General features: G+C 45.0%; 1 non-coding gene across 1 annotated transcript; it reads right to left on the bottom strand.

The window, feature by feature from the left end:
* Window positions 1-829: 829 nt before the first annotated feature.
* Window positions 830-911, bottom strand: trnas-gcu (transfer RNA serine (anticodon GCU)). The gene has a single exon. It is a non-coding gene; the product is annotated as a tRNA-Ser (tRNA).
* Window positions 912-18,174: the final 17,263 nt, after the last annotated feature.

The raw sequence follows: 18,174 nt of genomic DNA on the forward strand, positions 1-18,174 counted from the left end.
TCGCTTCACTTGGAGGTTGCCACTGATGATGATGTTACCGAGCCAAGTAATGAAATGTCTGGATATCAAAGCTACAGCTGAGCAAGCAAACCTACACCCTACATTTTAAATTATTTTTCATGTTTATATTGCATGAATCTGCGGTTATTGATCCACAGTTTAGTTTCACTCCCTAAAGGTAACATGCTGATTTCTCCAGTTGTTCATAGTTCAATGTGATGCATCCAGTGTGTGCATAACGAGAGGGAGCTTGCTTCCCACATCTTGTGTTTATCTGTGCCTTATGTCCAGCATTCATCAATGGCGAGAGCAAGGGGCGAGGGCGAGACCAATATGTAAGTCTTTCCGTGCCCATGCACGGCACCCACATTGGCAATTCTCCACTGTGCATTTACAGCCAGTTCTCAGTGCCCCTACACCCACGCCCTGCCCCTTTGAAATATCGCTATCATTTTGTGCTGTCTCGCTGTGCTCTTCTCACCATGATGAATTACTTCTATTCAATCTCCTTCAGATTTCATCTGACAAAACGTTCATTAAGAATTCCTTTGCATAAACATGCACTTCGCAGCTCTCGTTATTTGATTTTCCTGGATGTCTTTCATACTAAAAAACGTTCACAGCAACTTGATTTGCAAAAGGAAACCGCGCTCCCTTTCATTATCCCAATGCAACCTACATTTCAATACAGTTTAGTCAACAGGCTCAGACCATTCTTTGAAATTTTGAAATAGTGTAAATGCGTATAAACTGACCATTAGCGTTCCAGTTTCAATATGACAGCTGTGATCATCTGAAAAGAGCACCACGAAAATGCCGTAGATGACAGCGACGAGAGTGGGATTCGAACCCACGCGTGCAGAGCACAATGGATTAGCAGTCCATCGCCTTAACCTCTCAGCCACCTCATCACAGAGGCGGTAATGGCTGTGACCTTATGAATAATTGAATTGGGTAAATTATGCAGAGCAGCAGATATTTCTCCCTGGTGTTGGTAAAATGATAAATAACACAGTACGGTTCCAAGACTATGGTCTGACCCCTGGGTTGTGGGGCAAATGCACTCCCACTGTCACACTATGCACACAGTGATCTGAACAAAAATGAGGAAATGAATATGTAACAAGGTCTGTTGAATTCTGTGAAGATTTGAAGCTTTCGGAATGAAGAACCCGAGACAGCAGGAGGTGTTCTTTCAATAAAGAGTTGGATAGAGCTCTTAAGGATAGTGGAATCAAGGGTTATGGGGATAAGGCAGGAACAGGATACAGATTGAGGATGTTCAGCCATGATCATAATCAATGGTGGTGCTGGCTCGAAGGACAGAATGGCCGACACCTGCACCTGTTATCTATTGTCTATTAAATTGCCTGTGAGGAATTGTTTTCCAGACTGGAGGAGAGTGCATAGTGCTCAATGTCATTATTCAGAACACCTAACTTCCGCTCAGACGTTTTTGACACGCACTTGTGTACAGAACAGACAATTTCAAAATCCAAAATAAGGCTAAACTGACAATTAAACTCAACAATGCAAAAACCTTGATCTGTATCATGTTCCTGGGCCGTGCGACACCAAGTCACTGTATGATCACAGCAATACAGTGAGCTAGTGTCAGAAGGAATATGAGTGCAGTGCCAGTGCGCATGCTGGGAGCAGCAGGTGACACAAGGGGAAGTGGATTTCCCACAACAGGAACACTTCCCAAACAGAGGACTGCGGTGGAAGAATTCAGAGGGGGTTTATATTTTGGAATTTGATGCCAGAGACACAATGGAGATCTGCCATTGAGCCTATTCAAGATGAAGATTTTAAGATTGCTACAGTTGTAAAACAAAATAAAAAGCTCATGGGTTAGTGAAGGCAAAAGATGAAATTGTACATTTCATCAATCTACCCATCTTTACAATAAGTACCTCACCACTTTCCTCACTCGGGGACAGAACCACTGGTGAAGATGATCATATAATCCCCGTTACTAGCCATGGAATCAGAGAAAGTCGGTTTCCCAAACGTTCAGGTAAAACAAGGAATGTGGAGGTAAGCTTTAATGTGTTGCTCCTGTGCTGAAGGTGACCAGTGCACGGTATCTCTGTTCCAGTACAGTGGGCTGTGCAGTGCCGAAGGTTTAATTTTGAGCCTCACTTGGAGCAGCTTCAATTTGTCGTCGTGTTGAGGGATCCGGACAGAAGGTGATATTGAGCAAAGCCAAGTTTATGGGAAAATACTCGTGTTTTTGGATTGAGAAACAACCTTTTCTGGATAATGACTCCTTGATCAACAAACATACTGCAAGTGTCTAAAACGTGAAGAGACATGTGTGTAGAGAGAGCCGAAGGTGATTTTTCAGCAGATGAATAACGTTTCCCATGTGCACTGCGTTAAATTCCGGGAAAATAGACATTGAACTGGTTTCATATTACAGAATTTGTTGCAAATTCACAAACGTTATTGCAATAATAAAAAAAGAAATCACATAGGACCGTTTGAATAGTGTATTGAACTGAATTATGGTCTGAGCATATTTTATCTGAAATGGTGTGCTGCAGAGAAGTACAGAGGGTTAACAATACAAAAGGGCAGAGTCTTCTTGGTGGATTTCTTGGGTGGAGTTAAGAATGTACGAAATATACATAGCATCATGTGAATGTGGTCAAATCTTTAAAGTAAGTGTTGCCTCTCCAAGTGACGATTCAATTCCTACTCATTTGGATATCACTTCCGTCTGCAGTTATTTTACGACATAAGCTCCATTTACAGAGTTTCACCTTGAATAATACGCCACACCTTACCAATCCATGAACTTTTTATACTCAGTCTTATTCAGTTGTACGTGTTCATGAAATATCTTTGTTTCTGAAGTCAACAAATTCTAAATTGTCACGCAACCACACTGACTTTCACTCAATGGTAAATTCTCTCCTTGAACGTTTGTTCGTGTATCTTTTAAAACACTGTGAAATCAGCTTCTACGTTTTATTTCTGGAAAGTCATTCACGATTTAAATAACTCTATTGAGTGGAAGAAACTCTCATCCAAACTTTCCTTAATCATTCACTAATGGTTTTCACGAGAAAGAGGGACTTTCCCCGATTTACTCATTCAAACCTCGCGTTATGTGAAAATCTCATTTGTTGACATCAAACTTGCGTGTTTCTGCTCCAGCATTTCCAAATCTCGTGAATAAATTCCTTCATTCTTTCTATCATCCCGTTTGTATCCTTTCTGATATTTTTATGTCTCAGTAAACAACGTCACTTTTCTTTCTAATATCTTGCTATCCAGGAAACAGCGCCTGTGCTCTTTCTAACTTCTTCACATGTTTTTAGTGAAGAATGAGGACAAGGATTATACACAATGTTCCCACTGAGAGTGACCAAAAGATTTTACAGTTACGCTATGAACTCTTTGCTTTTTAAATATGACGCCTCTATTTATAATCTCCAATAAGGTAAATTACTATCTAATCAGTTCATGAACATCGTCTCCATGGAGACGAGAATATTCTATGTCTTCCTTTCTTCTTCCACGGAATGTCTGAAAGGTTTGTAAGGCCAACATCTCTAAATCCCCATGTCCTGATCAGTCTCAGCTATTTCTAAAGGCGACTGAAGTTCAAATACTTCATAGGGTGTCTCCCATCATTCCAGTGCAGACTGGTTCTGGACAGTAAATGCTATCAATGAAGGCCACCGTGAATCTGAAATCAACAGTTTTCACATAGGAACTCTCGTAGCTATTGTGTATCGAATGTTCGTGTTCTTGTTCAATTTGTTCATCATTTCATGGGTCCCTGTGTTGAATTCTACTGAATGATTAATTAGTGAATGGAGACATTCCCTTCACCACTCAGTCGAAACTCCATGGAACATTGAAAGAATTTACTCATACGCTTCCAGAGGACAGTCCTGCCATTACTGGGATGAATCAGTGAAAATTGCCCACGTATCCTCAAAGGCAAGGATTTCATTTTCCATTTTAGCAGATCATTGCAGCACTGAATCCCATGTGTGCGTTCATTAAAACCAAAACCGTAGCAGCAAGAGTTTAAAACTAAGATTTTGCAATCTGCTTGCATTGTTTGTCCCAAAAATTACATTCCATATTATGGTATGTTTGTGGATGAAAGCACTTTCTGAATCTTGAGCAATTATATTTCAGTTTTGTCAAAACATTATCATTCGCTGTTCTCTCTTTCCCTTTCAGTATCCCGTTTTATATCACTTATTTTATCAGTTTATCTTCAGTTTTCAATAATTTCAATCAATCTTCCTCCTGATTACCAATCCGAGAGAATGCCACAATTTTGTCAATTTATATGCAGTGCAGCTGAGGGGCGCGGTGACCAAGTGGAAAGGCATTGGTCACGTGAAATAAAAGGAGCCGGCTGGTGGAATCTGGCTGTTCCATCACAGTCATATTTAAAACATTTAACGTAATCTTTAGCCAAATAATATTGGCAGAAAATAAGAATACAAAAATGAAAAAATTGCTGATGTTGAAAATCAAACAAAAACAGACGTTGCTGGAATATTTCAGGACGTCTGGCAGCATCTGTGGAGAGACGGACCCAATGGATGTGAAACGTTAACTGTGATTCATCTGCACAGATGCTGCCAGCACACCTGTGATTTTACAGCAATTTCTGTTTTTGTTTCAGATTGGCAGATTTTGTCGCAGTCCATGAGAACAGTGCTCATTCGAATCAAACAGACAGCATGGATCTGGTAGTGTGAAACGAGACAGTAATAATGAATGAGTGGAGAGTGTTGTACTGGAAAAGCACAGCAGGTCAGGCAACATTCGTGAAGCAGGAGAATGGACGATTTAGGCATAAGCCATTCATCAGGAATTAGGCTTGTGAGTCGGGCAGAGGAACAAAGCTGAAGCCAGGTGCCAACTCGCAGGAACCTCCTCCTACAGACCACGATCACAATCTCTCCTCCCCTCAACAAACTATCATCTCCCAGACCATCCACAATCTCATCACCTCTGGGCATCTCCCATCCACAACCTTCAACCTCATTGTCCATGAACCGCGCACTCCCCGATTCTACCTCCTTCCTAAGATTCACAAACCTGACTGCCCCTTTCGACCTATTGTCTCATCCTGAGCCTGTCCCATCCGAATAATCTCTTCCTACCTTGAAACAAACTTCTCTTCCCAGTTCAGGAAATGCCCACTTACATTCGTGATACCCCTATGCACTTCACCTCCTCCAAGAATTTCGTTTCCCTGGCCCCCAACGCGTCATCTTCACCATGGACACCCAGTCCCTGCACAAATCCATCTGCCATGACAGAAGTCTGCAAGCCTTCCATTTCGAAATCTCACACAATCCCAACCAGTACCTTTCCACTGACTTCCTCATCCAAGTGGCTTAACTGGTCCTCACAATCAACAACTTCTCTTTCCAATTCTCCCACTTCCTCCATCGAAACCCTCATAGGACCTAGCTATGCCTGCCTGTTTGTCAGATACGCGGAACTGTTCATCATTTCGCAATTACACAGGCACCATCCTCCACCTGTTCCTCCGCTACATTGATGAATGTTTGGGACCACTTGGTGCTCCAACGAGGAGGTTGAATAGCTCACCAACTTTACCAACACCTTCCACTCCGACCTCAAATTTATCCGGATCATCTTGGCAACTTCACCCATCTTCCTGGACCTCTCCATCAGCGACTCTGGCGACTGACTAATTACAGTCATATACTACAAGCCCACCAACTCCCACATGTGCCTAGACTACATCTCCTCCAACCCTATCTCGTGTAAGAACGCCATTCCTTATTCCCAATGCCTCCACCTCCAGCACATCTGTTCCCAGGATGACCAATTGCACCCCAGGAAGAGCCAGTTGGTCTCCTTCTTCCACGATCACAAATTGCCTTCCCACGTGGTTGACAGCGCCCTCACGTTCATCACCTCCATTTCACACACCACCACTCTTGAAGCCATGCCTCTCAACGCAACAAGGACAGAACCACCTGGTGCTCACATTACACCCCCATCAAACTGCGCATAAACGCATCATATTCTGCCACTGATGCCACCTCCAAACAGACACCACCACCAGAGATATATTTCGCTGCCCAGCCCTGCCAACATTCTGTAAAGACCATTCCCTTAATGAACCCTTCTTCAGGTCCACACATCCCCCCACCAGCCCACAACCCTCTCCTGGCACCTTTCACTGCCCCCAAATGAAGAGTGAAACTAGCACCCACACCACTCCCCTCACCTCAGCCAAGGCCAGAATGGACCATTCCACATCCATTAGAAATTCACCTGTACAGCTACCAATGTCATCTACTGAATCCGTTGCGCCCAGTGTGGTCTCCTCTGCATCAGGGAGACAGGAAACCTTCTTGCAGATCATTTCAGAGAACATCTCTCGGACACCCACACCCACCAACTTCACCGTCCTGTGGCTGAACACTTCAACTCCCCCTCCTACCCCATCAAAGACATCCAGGTCTTGAACCTCACCACTGCCAAACCGATACCACCCAACGCCTGGAGGAGGAACACTACACCTACCGGCTTGGGACCCTCACACCACACGGGATAAATGTGAATTTGAACAGTTACCTCATTTCCCCTCCCCCAAGCCCAAGCCTTCAACTCGCCACCGCCCTCTCAGCCCAATCCATCACTGCAATATCTGACCTAATTTCTTTTCCCTCCTATTCATCTATCTATTGCTTTCCAGCTATTTCCCCTCAACCCCACACCATTTACATTTATCTCTCAGCCCGACTCACATGCCTTATTAGAGATTAAGGGCTTAAGCCTGAAACCTGAATTCTCCTGCGCCTCGGGTGCTACCAGATCTCCTGTGCTTTTATAGCATCACATTACCAACTCTGATCTCCAGCATCTGCAGTCCTTACTTTATCCTTGGAATTATCAATGACCTTAGAGTGAATATACCCCTCGATTGCAGTGATAACAGTGTGACTGAGTTTTCCATTTATTTTGGGTGAGGGCAGGCTGGATCTGAGACGAGCGCTTAACATCTAAACAACGGGAATGGTATCAGATCGCAAAGTTTGGGTGGACTGAAGTGAAGTGGAAAATTATGTCAGAAGATTGGTCAGTACAACTGCATCACATCACCCAGACTGTAAATGACAATCAGAGATAGAAAATCAAATTCATTTTGGGCACAATGACAGGTAAAGTGGAAAGGAGACAAGAGAAGTCACTCAGGTGCAGTGGAATTAGTTATGTGAAAGGATTCGATATATAAGCTACACCTTTACATATGGACTGCCCTCACATTGGACAAAGGAATTTCCTGCAGTATAACGGCGATATTTGCCTGTGACATCACAATGCTGAGAGACACTGACATAGTTTCTTCTGTAGCAGCGTGGCCTCGTAAAAGCATGATCGTCCCATCAACCAGAATTCAATACTTCAAAGCTCTCCTCTGCGCTGTACAACTTATTTGCTGCTCCTGTAGTCAGATCTTAATCGCTTCACTGTGTATCTTCTTCTGCTTCCTGCTTCATGGAAACACTTGAAACGTGAACAATTCCACTTTCCACTTTCACCAATCTTTTGCAACTCCCGAGTTGGCACAGGTACGAGTGACCGCTTGGCCTTCTCGAGCGCTCTCACTCTGGTATGATCTAAATGATAAAGTGGACAGTGTCTGATCTGCAGAATGTCCCCACGCGGGACAGTGCTGTTTATTCCATTCCCAGGGACTGAGGTGTCTCTATTGGCAGAATATTCAGCCATTTCCCTCCACTTGCAGGCATTATGATGGGATGTAAATGCGGATATGCTCTGAAGCTTCCTCTCACGGGTTAAGTCAGGTGCAAGAGCCCTGCTGGAACTTAGCAACTTTGATTGCGAACTTCCTCCAAATATCATTTATTTGAGAGAAAGAGAAAGGTGCTGAGCTGGTGGGAAAGAGAGAAACGGGCCGTGGACTCTCTTCCCTCAGTAAAATGCAAATAAGTGCATTTTTGTGCTGCCCATTTGATGTTCAGAATCAATCTTCCCAGAACAATACAGCAGAAAGGCTTTTGATTCACAGGCGTCGGTTTCTTTGCTGCAATCGGACTTCAGTTAACATCTGAGTCCCAACTGTCCCAGATGAAGGGACTCCGAATGAAACCCTCACTCACTGAGAACCAACCCCACAGCCAGGTGCTGCGGGGCTGCAGGCAGTCCAAAGCGGAAAAGAGGATTAAAAACGAGCCATTATTTCTCCCTCAGCCACTGGGTCACAGAGACAGGGAGAGGGACGGCAGAGACGTGTGACGTCATTCACGTGCCGACAGAAGCCGTTCAGCCCATCGAGTCCATGGTAAATCTCTATCGCTTGCTTCTCTCTGAGGTTATTCATCATCAGTGCTGCTTGTTCTCATATGAATGAACTGTATCTGTGTCGAAATGCTGTCTCCAACATACTGAACCACATGTCATTCACGGCTGTTCATTTCACTGGAGGACCCTGCTGTGTGACACAGCGTGGGGAAGAACTGCAAGGCTGTTAAAATAATGACTGCAGATGCTGGAAACCACATTGTGGATTAGTGGTGCTGGAAGAGCACAGCAGTTCAGGCAGCATCCGTGTATCTTCGAAATCGACGTTTCGGGCAAAAGCCCTTCATCAGGAATAAAGGCAGTGAGCCTGAAGCGTGGAGAGATAAAGCTAGAGGAGGGTGAGGGTGGGGGGAAAGTAGCATAGAGTATAATGGGTGAGTGGGGGAGGGGATTAAGGTGATAGGTCAAGGAGGAGAGGGTGGAGTGAATCGGTGGAACAGGAGATAGGCAGGTAGGACAAGTCCGGCTAAGTCATGGGGACAGTGCTGAGCTGGAAGTTTAGAACTATTGTGAGGTGGGGGAAGGGGAAATGAGGAAACTGTTGAAGTCCACATTGATGCCCTGGGGTTGAAGTGTTCTGAGGCGGAAGATGAGTCGTTCTTCCTCCAGGCATCTGGTGGTGAGTGAGCAGCGGTGAAGGAGGCCCAGTACCTCCATGTCCTAGGCAGAGTGCGAGGGGGAGTTGAAATGTTGGGCCACGGGGCGGTGTGGTTGATTGGCGTGGTTGTCCTGGAGATGTTCCTTAAAACGCTCTGCTAGGACGCGCCCAGTCTCCCCAATGTAGAGGAGACCGCATCGGGAGCAACGGATACAATAAATGATATTAGTGGATGTGCAAGTAAAACTTTGATGGATGTGGAAGGCTCCTTTCGGGCCTTGGATAGAGGTGAGGGAGGAGGTGTGGGCGCAGGCTTTCCAGTTCCTGCCGTGGCAGGGGAAAGTGCCAGGATTGGAGGGTGGGTTGTAGGGGGCGTGGACCTGACCAAATAGTCACGAAGGGAACGGTCTTTGCGGAAGGCAGAAAGGGTTGGGGAGGGAAATATATCCCTGGTGATGGGGTCTGTTTAGACGTAGTGGAAATGTCGGTGGATGATTTGGTTTATGAGAAGGTTGGTAGGGTGGAAGGTGAGTGCCATGGGCGTTCTGTCCTTGTTACGGTTGGAGGGGTGTGCTCTGAGGGTGGAGGTGCGGGATGTAGACGAGATGCGTTGGATGGCATCTTTAACCACGTTGGAAGGGAAATTGCCGTCTCGAAAGAAGGAGGCCATCTGCTGTGTTTTGTGGTGGAACTGGTCCTCCTGGGAGTAGATCCAGCGAAGGCGGAGGAATTGGGAATACGGGATGGCATTTTTGCAAGAGGTAGGTTGGGAAGAGGTGTGGAAGTGGTAGGGTGGGAAGAGGTGTGCATCAGGTCAAATGTCCGTCACATTCGTGACTGTTGTTCTTATGTTTATTTCTTCTCTACGTGTGCTGAAGTAACACAGTGAGGGATCAATTACTGTTATCAGACATACATGTAGGGCCGTAATAAATGCTGAAGTTGTGAGATTCGAGCAGTGTTTATTAACATAGACCATTCACTGTTCGAAGCTCAGGTCAGGAATTTGACAGAGAGCGAATTTGAGCAAAGGTTGAGCCGGGGCGTTTACCCCATGATGTAACACGAGTTTCTGCGGTTGCTTTGTTGTTCACCTCATTTCTGTGTCTTGCATCATTGAGGATTTTGAAGTTGTCCCCTCTATACAAAAGGCCCGTGCTTATGCAACATTGTACAAAAGATGCAGTCCAATAACAGCCGATGCTAATTCTGTCTACTTATCCAGATATTGACCCCTGGAAACAGTACTGTGCACTCTCCTCGAGTCTGGAAAACAACTTCCTCACATATAATGCTATATTCTCGCTCTCATGGTGCTGTTCATTCCATCGGCTTCTGTTTTTCACAGAATCCGATTCAATCGATCTTGTCACTGTGTCATTTCTTTCCATGTGGTCAGATCTTGTGAACAGAATATCACAGTGGGAGTGCCCTGGGCCCATAACCCAGAAGTCAGACCATACTCAGGGAACCGTATTCTGGTCTTGATCATTTCATGAACACCAGGAAGAGATATCTATGCTCTTCAAAATTTAATTACCTGTTTTAAGAAGAAAGGTAAATAGTTCCTGGTTCCTGCTTTTGTTACCACACGGACCAAGATTGTAAATGCTGGAACCAGTCGAGACTGTCCGCTCTCCCACATCCAACTTATCCCCAGGTTGTGTTAAGATGATGGTCTGAATCGCTTCCTTCTCTTCCCTGTCACTCTAGGATGATGTGAGCTGTGAAATCTTTGACGTGAAGTGGAGGCAACGTGGAAAAATGTATACACAGCAGGTGCGTGAGCGACGGGACTCGCTGCAGTAACATCCCATGCTGATTCAGACAGCAGAAGCCTCCCTGTGACTTCGAGAAGCACAGACACTGTTCCCGAATAATGGGGAGAGGTTCACTCTTTCCTCGCAGTTCTGCATTTTCTAGCTCTCTCCAGTGGCATTATTTGGCCAATGGTTCCAAAAAGAAGATGATTTCTTGTGCATGCACGATCTCCCTTTTCTACACCTTTCCAGAATTCCCATACTTCCCACTCCCGCCAGCCCCCTACCCCGCTCCACACACCCATGTTTGATAGGGAGCTAGAGATCGCGTTCAAGCTGCTCGACACTAATACTGCGTGACAATGGAGGATGAGTTCGTCCAGTTCTCAATGAAGATCGCCCTGTTCCGGGAAAGCAGCTAGCACAGCCTCCTGGGAGAAGCGAGTCAGAATGGAAAGGAGCTGTTATTAAATCTCTGTGCTTCTTTCACGCCGAAACAGCAGAAATAGCCTTAGTTAACCAAAAACTCACCTGATTTCTGGTTACCACGTCTGGCGCCGTTCTGGCTCGTTTGTCTCGGGTGTGACATTGCTTCAGACAGGTGACATATGTGCGAGAGCTCTCGCGTTCACATTGCGGATGAGCCTTGGAATTTTGCACACGACTTCATTTTTGACTGTGAAGATATGATTTCGATGAGATCGGTTTCAGATAAAGATTCCAAAGCTTGAAAACATACACAAGCAAGTTCAAGAACCGCTTCTTCTCGGCCATTGCTGCTCTGAGAAATGGATTGTATAACTTGAAATAATGCTGAACTTGCCAATGTGGATTTTGCTGAGCGCACGTCCGATACGGAGTAACCTGAATTCCTAAGTCTGGCCAAATTTTGCTTTCCTCACGCTGTGATCTGCATGTCCTTGATGACTATGATCCGACTTTACCATCGCAAACAACGCTTTCCACTGTACTTAGGTCCATGTGACAATCAATCAATCAAAACACAGTCATTTCCTCATTGCGTGGAGCCAGCAGAGCGCAGGTGGGCTGCATGGCCTCAGTCTGCAGTGTGACACATTTTGTGATTCTGATTGAAATTGCAAATAAAACAGCAGAATTGGGGAAGTTACACGGTGGTTATATTGACACAGCCGGGACACATATGTGCCACAGTGTATCACACAATAACAGTGAAGATATTTTAACGTCATCCTCGAAGGTACATGCTACAAAAACCTGAAGACTACGGGAAACCGCTGTGGTCAGCGATAACAGAGCGGCCCAAAGGGATTGTGGTGGGCGCATAATCCAGAAATTAATGAATGAAAAGCATCCTCTGCTCGATGACAATTCCAGTTTATAGTGTGTGTACTGCAACTGCCAGAGTTTCGCTATAACAGTGCTCCGTTCTTCACATTACATATTGATGAGCCATCAGCATCCTGTCACTCAATGGTATCTGAAATAGATACAACCGCCACATTTATGCATTTGAGGAAACACACGTTTGAAGTTATGGAAGATTTTTTTGCTATTCTCTGTAGGTCTGTTATGAAGTGATTCGCAAAGTCACTTGACTGAGCTGGGAATACACTGGCGAAGGTGAGAGAAATCAGTTGGTGTGTGGGCCATACCCCTGACGCCTTGCAGTTATTCCCCACGCTGTGTCACACAGCAGGGTCCTCCGGTGAAATGAACAGTCATGAACGACATGTGGATCAGTATGTTGGACACAGCATTTCAACACAGACACAGTTTCCTATTATTACAACAAGCACGACTGATGATGAATACCCTCAGAGAGAAGCAAGTGACAGAGATTGACCGTGGACTCGATTGTCTGAACGGCTTCTGTCGGCACGTGAATGACGTCACACGTCTCTGCCGTCCCTCTCCTTGTCTCTGTGACAGAGTGGCTGAGGGAGAAATAATGGCTCGTTTTTAATCCTTCATTCCGCTTTGGACTGCCTGCAGCCCCACAGCTCCTGGCTGTGGGGATGGTTCTCAGTGAGTGAGGGTTTCATTCGGAGTCGCTTCATCTGGGACAGTTGGGACTCAGATGTTAACTGATGCCCGATTGCAGCAATGAAAACGACGCCTGTGAAACAAAAGCCTTTCAGCAGGATTGTTCCGCGAAGATTGATTCTGAACATCAAATGGGCAGCACAAAAATGCACTTATTTGCATTTTACTGAGGGAAGAGAGTCCACGGCCCATTTCTCTCTTTCCCACCAGCTTAGCACCTTTCTCTCTCTCTCAAATAAATGATATTTGGAGGAAGTTCGCAATCAAAGTTGCTAAGTTCCAGCAGCGCTCTTGCACCTGGCTGTGCCCGTGAGAGGAAGCTTCAGAGCATATCCGCACTTACATCCCCTCATAATGCCTACAAGTGGAGGGAAATGGCTGAATACTCTGCCAATAGAGACAGCTCAGTCCCCGGGGATGGGATAAACAGCACCGTCTCGGTGGGGACATTCTGCAGATCAGACACAGTCCACTTTATCATTCAAATCATACCAGAGTGAGAGCGCTCGAGAAGGCCAAGCGGTCACTCGTACCTGTGCCAACTTGGGAGTTGCAAAAGATTGGTGAAAGTGGAAAGTGGATTTGTTCACGTTTCAAGCGTTTCCTTGAAGCAGATAGCAGAAGAAGATACACAGTGAAGCGATTGAGTTCTAACTACAGGGGTGGCAAATAAGTTGTACAGCGCAGAGGAGAGCTTTGAAGTATTGAATTCTGGTTAATGGGACAATCATGCTTTCACTAGGCCACGCTGCTACAGAAGAAACTATGTCAGTGTCTCTCAGCATTGTGATGTCACAGGCAAATGTCGCCGTTACACTGCAAGAAATTCCTTTTTCCAATGTGAGGGCAGACCATATGTAAAGTAGCTTGTATATCGAATCATTTGACAGAAATAGTTCCACTGCACCTCAGTGTGTTCTATTGTCTCCTTTCCTTTTTTCCTGTCATTGTGCCTGCACTGAAGTTGATTTTCTACTTGTGCGAGTCTTTTACAATCTGGATGATGTGATGCAGTTGTACGGACCCATCTTCTGGCAGTATTCCACTTCACTTCAGCCCGCCCTAACTTCGCTATCTGATACTTTCCAGTTGTTTAGGTGTTAAGTGCTCATCTCAGACCCAGCCTGCCCTCATCCAAAATAAATGGATAACTCAGTCACAATGTGATCACTGCAATCGAGGGATATCTTCATTCCAAGGTTATTGATAATTCCAATGATAATGTTAGGACTTCAGATGCTGGAGATCAGAGTTGGTAGTGTGATGCTGAAAAAGCACAGCAGATCAGGTAACATCCGAGGATCCGGATAATTCCGGTTTCAGGCTTAAGCCCTTCATCAGGAATAAGGCTTATGAGTCAGGGCTGAGAGATAAATGGAAGTGGTGTGTGGTTGAGGGGAAAGAGCTGGAAAGCAATAGATGGATGAATAGGAGGGAGAAGATAATAGGTCAGAAGTGGCAGTGATGCAATGGGTCGAGAGGGCGGCGGCGAGCTGAAGGCTTATGCTTGGGGGAAATGAGGAAACTGTTCGAATTCACATTTATCCCGTGTGGTGTAAGGGTCCCAAGGCAGAATATTTGGCATTCCTCTTCCAGGCGTTGGGTGGTAACGGTTTATCAGTGGAGGAGGTCCAGTACCTGCAAGCCTTTGATGGGGTAGGAGGGGGAGTTGAAGTGCTCAGCCACGGGACGGTGAAGTTGTTGAGTGCGGGTGTCCCAGAGATATTCTCTGAAATGATCTGCAAGAAGGTATCCTGTCTCCCTGATGTAGAGAATACCACACTGGGCGCAACGGATGCAGTAGTTGACATTGATATCTGTACATGTGAATTTACAACGGATGTGGAATGATCCCTTCGGGCCTTGTTTGTAGATGAGGAGAGTTGTGTGGGTGCTAGTTTCACCCTTCATTTGGTGGCAGTCAAAGGTGCCAGGAGACTGTTATGGGCTGGTGGGGGCAAGTGTCGACCTGAAGAGGGGGACATGGAGGGAATGTTCTTTCTGCAGTGCTGGCAGAGCTGGGTAGCGAAATATATCTCTGGTGGTGGTGTCTGTTTGGAGGTGGCACCCAGTGGCAGAATATGATGCGTTTTATGCGGAGGTTGGTGGGGTGGGAGGTGAGCACCAGGAAACTCTGTTCTTGTTGTGTTGAGAAGCGTGGGGTTCAAGGGTGGTGTTGCGTGAAGTGGAGGCGATGTACTGGAGGGCATTGTCAACGAACCTGGACAGGCAATTTGTGACCGTGGATGAAGGAGACGAACTGGGACTCTCAGAGGTGTAATTGGTCATCCTGGGGTCAGATGTGTTGGTAACTGTGGAATTGGGAATAAGGAATGTCGTTTTTACACGGGATAGGGTTGGAGGAGATGTAGTCTACACACCTTTGGGAGTCGGTGGGCTTGTAGTATATGTCTTTAATTAGTCAGTCGCCAGAGACGGTGATGGAGATGTCGAGGAAGGCTAAGGAAGTTGCCAAGATGATCCGGATAAATTTGAAGTCCGTGTGGAAGGTTTTCGTAAAGTTGCTGAGCTATTGAACCTCTTCGTTGGAGCACCAAGTGGCGCTAATACATTCATCAATGTAGCTGAGGAACAGGTGTCGGATGGTGCCTGTGTAACAGCGAAAGATGGACAGTTCCGCGCATCTGACAAACAGGCAGGCATAGCTAGGTCCTATGCGGGTGCCCATGGCTATCACCGTCGTTGGAGGAAGTGGGAGAATTGGAAAGAGAAGTTGTTGATTGTGAAGACCAGTTCAGTCAGGTGGGTGAGGATGTCGGTGGAAGGGTACTGGTTGGGATGGTGTGAGATTAAGAAATGGAAGGCTGGCAGACTTCTGTCATTGCAGATGGATTTGTACAGGAACTGGATGCCCATGGTGAATATGGCGTGTTGAGGGCCAAGGAAACGAAATTCTTGGAGGAGGTGAAGTGCATAGGGGTGTCACGACTGTAAGTGGGCATTTCCTGAACTGGGGAGATAGGATTGTGTCCATGTAGGAAGAGAATATTCGGATGGGACAGGCTCAGGATGAGACAAGAGGTCGACTGGGGCAGTCAGGTTTTTGTATCTTAGGAAGGAGGTAGAATCGGGGAGTGCGCAGTTCACGGACAATGAGGTTTGAGGTTGTGGATGGGAGATGCCCAGAGGTGATGAGATTGTGGATGGTCTGGGAGATGATAGTTTGGTGAGGGGAGGAGAGTTTGTGATCGTGGTCTGTAGGAGGAGGTGCCTGCGAGTTTGCGCCTGGCTTCAGCTTTGTTCCTCTGCCCGACTCACAAGCCTAATTCCTGATGAATGGCTTATGCCTAAATCGTCCATTCTCCTGCTCCTCGGATGTTGCCTGAACTGCTGTACTTTTCCAGTACAACACTCTCCACTCATTCATTATTACTGTCTCATTTCACACTACCAGATCCATGCTGTCTGTTTGATTCTAATGAGCACAGTTCTCATGAACTGCGACAAAATCTGCCAATCTGAAACAAAAACAGAAATTGCTGTAAAATCACAGGTGTGCTGGCAGCATCTGTGCAGATGAATCAGTTAACGTTTCACATCCATTGGGTCCGTCTCTCCACAGATGCTGCCAGACGTCCTGAAATATTCCAGCAACGACTGTTTTGTTTGATTTTCAACATCAGCAATTTTTTAGTTTTTGTATTCTTATTTTCTGCCAATATGATTTGGCTAAAGATTATGTTAAATGTTTTGAATATGACTACGATGGAATGGCAAGATTCCACCAGCTCGCTACTGCTACTTGGTTCACGTGACCAATGCCTTTCCACTTTGTCACCGCGCCCTAAAGCTGCACCTCATATAAATTGACAAAATTGTGGCATTCTCTCGGATTGGTAATCAGGAGCGAGATTGATTGAAATTATTGAAAACTTAAGATAAACTGATAAAATACAGGATATAAAACGGGAAACTGAAAGGGAAAGAGAGAACGGCGAATGATAATGTTTTGACAAAACTGAAATATAACTGCTCAAGACTCAGACAGTGCTTTCATCCACAAACATACCAGAATGTGGAATGTAATTTTTGGGACAACCAATGCAAGCAGATTGCAAAATCTTAGTTTTAAAGTCTTGCTGCAACTGTTTTGGTTTTAATGAACGAACCCATGGGATTCGGTGCTGTAATGATATCCGAAAATAGAAAAGGAAATCCTTGCCTTCGAGGGTACGTGCGGAATGTTCACTGATTCATCTCAGTAATGGCAGGACTGTCATCTGGAAGCATATGAGTAAAATCTTTCAATGTTCCATGGCGTTTCGAACGAGTGGTGAAGGGAATGTCTCCATTCACAAATTAATCATTCAGTAGAATTCAATACAGGGACCCATGAAATGATGAACAAATTGAACAAGTACACGGACATACGATACACAATATCTACGAGAATTACTATGTGAAAACTGTTGATTTCAGATCAACGGTGGTCTTTGGTGATTGCATTTGCTGTCCAGAACCAGTCTGCACTGGAATGACGGGAGACACACTATGAAGTATTTGAACTTCAGTCACCTTTAGAAATAGCTAAGACTGACTCAGGACACGGGGATATAGAGATGTTGGCCGTACAAACTTTTCAGACATCACGTGGAAGAATAAAGGAAGTGATCGATAATGTTCGTCTCCAAAGACGATGCTCATGAACTGGATAGATAGTAATTAACCTTATTGGATTTTATAAATGGAGACGTCATATTTAAAAAGCAAAGAGTTCATAGTGTAACTGTAAAATCTTTTGGTCACACTCAGTGGGAACATTGTGTGTAATCCTTGTCCTCATTCACCACCAAAAACATGTGAAGAAGTTAGAAAGGGCACAGACGCTGTTTCCTGGATAGCAAGATATTAGAAAGCCAAGTTGTTTACTGAGACATAAAATTATCAGAAAAGATACAACCAGTTTCATCGTGATGATAGAAAGAATAAAGGAGTTTATTCACGAGATTCGGAAATGCCGGAGCAAAAACACGCAAATTTGATTTAAACAAATGAGATTTTCACATAACCCAAGGTTTGAATGAGTAAATCAGGGAAAGTCCCTCTTTCGAGTGAATCAAGAACTTTCGTTAGAGCTTCAAAACCATTACTGAATGATAAAGAAAAGTTTGGATGAGAGTTTCATCCACTCAATAGAGTTTTTTCAATCGTGAACGACTTTACAGAAATAAAACGTAGAAGCTGACTTCAGAGTGTTTTAAAAGATACACGAACAAACGTACAAGGAGAGAATTTACCATTGAGTGAAAGTCAGTGTGGTTGCGTAACAATTTCGAATTTGTTGACTTCAGACACAAAGACATTTCATAAACATGTACAACTGAATAAGACTGAGTATAACAAATTCATGGATTGGTAAGGTGTGACGTATTATTCAAGGTGAAACTCTGTAAATGGAGCTGATGTCGTAAAATAACTGCA

This window comes from Chiloscyllium punctatum, chromosome 18 (assembly GCF_047496795.1).
Source record: "Chiloscyllium punctatum isolate Juve2018m chromosome 18, sChiPun1.3, whole genome shotgun sequence".
NCBI classification, from domain to species: Eukaryota; Metazoa; Chordata; class Chondrichthyes; order Orectolobiformes; family Hemiscylliidae; genus Chiloscyllium; species Chiloscyllium punctatum.